The sequence below is a fragment of the Acyrthosiphon pisum genome, chromosome A1 (genome assembly GCF_005508785.2).
Source record: "Acyrthosiphon pisum isolate AL4f chromosome A1, pea_aphid_22Mar2018_4r6ur, whole genome shotgun sequence".
Classification (NCBI taxonomy): domain Eukaryota; kingdom Metazoa; phylum Arthropoda; class Insecta; order Hemiptera; family Aphididae; genus Acyrthosiphon; species Acyrthosiphon pisum.
In genome coordinates, this window is record NC_042494.1 from 41,414,809 (window position 1) to 41,417,084 (window position 2,276).

At 24.3% G+C, this 2,276-nt stretch overlaps 1 protein-coding gene across 1 annotated transcript in view; it reads right to left on the minus strand.

The window, feature by feature from the left end:
• Window positions 1-2,119: 2,119 nt before the first annotated feature.
• LOC100571964 overlaps window positions 2,120-2,276 on the minus strand; it is a 5,238-nt gene continuing 5,081 nt past the window's right edge. The window contains exon 2 of the mRNA XM_003245779.4: window positions 2,120-2,272. The gene's annotated coding sequence lies outside the window, so the exon portion shown is untranslated. The remainder of the gene's footprint in view (window positions 2,273-2,276) is intronic.

A 2,276-nucleotide genomic window follows, 5' to 3' on the forward strand; every position in this document is an offset into this window, starting at 1 on the left:
TTCAATATTTTTTTAACTTTTTTACCAAAACATAAAAAAAAAATAAAAAATTAGTTATTTGTAGTGCTTACCTCTGTGAGTCTTAATAAGAAAACAGAATTACGATATCTCTATTATTTCAGGAGATATCGCAATGAGTAAATAGATCATTAATTAGTAATTACATATACCAATAATTACCAACCATACATTAGAAAGAAACATATTTAGTAATTAGCATATTTAATAATTAATATGTTAATAACAAATTGAAACAATAAAAAGTAATGGCTAATAATCATTCAATAAAAATGATGGATTAAAAATATAAGCTATAACTACAATAGTCTAATTTTCTATGATAGTTCTAATAATTTTTTCACTCGTGTCTTGGTCATAAAATTATTGATGGGTTGGTATTTAATATAAGTATACCTATACCTACCTACCTAGCTGTAATTTTCTATAATTGTTAGTAACATTATTAATAGATACATTTTTTTCATTTATTTATGTAGGTACTTACAACTTACATACTTAAAACATACTAAATGTATGTAGGTATTTACTCTATGTACCCATATTCACAGTTTATACTGTTATGTGAAGACATTAGAAACTATGATAATTTCATACAGTTTCGGTAATCGGTAAAAACGACACGGAAAAAAACGACGAAGTTATAAGTTATAATAAGTAATACCTATAGTATTCTGTATTATTATTATACTAGGTGACAACAATTACAGGCCTAGCGTCTTATCGAACCCATACCAAATAACTGTCGTAGATAGGATATAATATGTAGGTATATACACAAAAATATACGTACAATCCTATTGAGTGTTGGGTATAATATAGATATAGGTTTAAAATTTATTACTTTGAATAACGGTGGTAGCATTATCGATGTTTTTTATTTTTTTTTTTGTGTCTGTCATCACTGCTTCGATTTTCTTGAACAGTAGGTACCTTGTACGATAGAAAAGTGAACCTAGTTGGTGCATTCAGTAGGTCAAAATTTAAAATTTTATTCATTAGGTAAAAAAGCTTTAAAATTGAATACAAGGCTCTAGATATATTGTTACGATAGCAGTTGAATAATTATTTAAAGATCATATTTTGACAAAATTGATCAAATTTAAAATTTAAAATTGATTTTTTAAAATATATACATTATACAATGTTCAAATTTTATATCTAAGGATTGATAAAACCACGTAGTTAAATAGATAAATAAATTACTTTATTCACAATAATAATCATCAGATATACTTATTAAGTATTATATTATTATATATACTTACTTAGTTTATATCATAGGCGATAGACTGACCGTTATGCGTCTTTGCTTAGAATAGTTATTCGTATACAATGATAATATGATATTATATCATTGAACTCAAATTTAACACCATCGATTACAATTTACAGTGACCCACTTGTAACCTACTGTACAGCAGAACGACGCCCACTTGCCCCCCTTTTGTAACTATCATTTTAGGTTTTAGTGGTGCCTAGTGGATCTGCTATTTCTATAGCAGATTACTTCTAAAAACGCAATTAATCAGTCTTGTATATAAGATAATTTTCAAGGTATTATAATTAGAGACATAAATATTGTTTTTTAATTTTTACAAAACTGCTATAGGTTTATTCTTTAAATTTTAAATTACAATATAATACAATAACCAATTATAGGTACCTATATTAGAATAGGTTTAGGGTTCTTTATAATTTTTAATCACACCAATAAAAATTAACAGCCATCGTTCTGTATTTTATTTTATTGGAATATTAAATGATGGGAAAACATTTTCGAAGAGTTAAAAATGACAATTATATCATACATTTATTCAATCGAAATTCGAAACACAATATTAACATGAATAATAATATGCTGCGTAGGTATTTAAATAAAATACAATATGATTATAATAAGATAATATTTGAATAGACGATTATGTACATTATTTTACCATGGTTAAAAAAAGATTCACAAATTAGGTACATAAATATAACATTCCTACTAATACATTTAATTATAACATATAAAAGTAAAAAGATATATCATATTTCAATATTTGCATTTACAATGAAAATTACAATATGATAACATTTTGTATTCAGATGAGTTTATATATAATAGATTATAATAATTGGTATAATTTACTCAGTGTTATTATTTATTTAACTACCTACTTAATAATAATACATAATGTGTGGTAATCTTTATTAAAGGTCATTAAACCTCTTACGAAAAATATATCCATTATTATATGAATCATACATTTTTT